This window comes from Arachis duranensis, chromosome 6 (genome assembly GCF_000817695.3).
Source record: "Arachis duranensis cultivar V14167 chromosome 6, aradu.V14167.gnm2.J7QH, whole genome shotgun sequence".
In the NCBI taxonomy this organism is placed as follows: domain Eukaryota; kingdom Viridiplantae; phylum Streptophyta; class Magnoliopsida; order Fabales; family Fabaceae; genus Arachis; species Arachis duranensis.
In genome coordinates, this window is record NC_029777.3 from 67,066,002 (window position 1) to 67,066,313 (window position 312).

A 312-nucleotide genomic window follows, 5' to 3' on the forward strand; every position below is an offset into this window, starting at 1 on the left:
AAACAAGAAAAATGCTCAATCTAGTTAACTTCCAATTTGAGAATTGTCAATCGAAAACCAATCCCCGGCAACGGCGCCATAGACTTGATAGCCATAAACTTGATAGCTACGATTTTAGGAAATTGCACGATCGGCAAAAATTCCTTCCGGCAAGTGCACCGGTTATCGTCAAGTAAAAACTCACAATAGAGTGAGGTCGAATCCCACAATGATTGGTTGAGTGAGCAATTCGGATTAGAAGTGTGTTCTAGTTGAGCGGAATCAAGATTTAGATGAGAATTGCGGAATGTAAAATTGCATGAATTAAAGAGC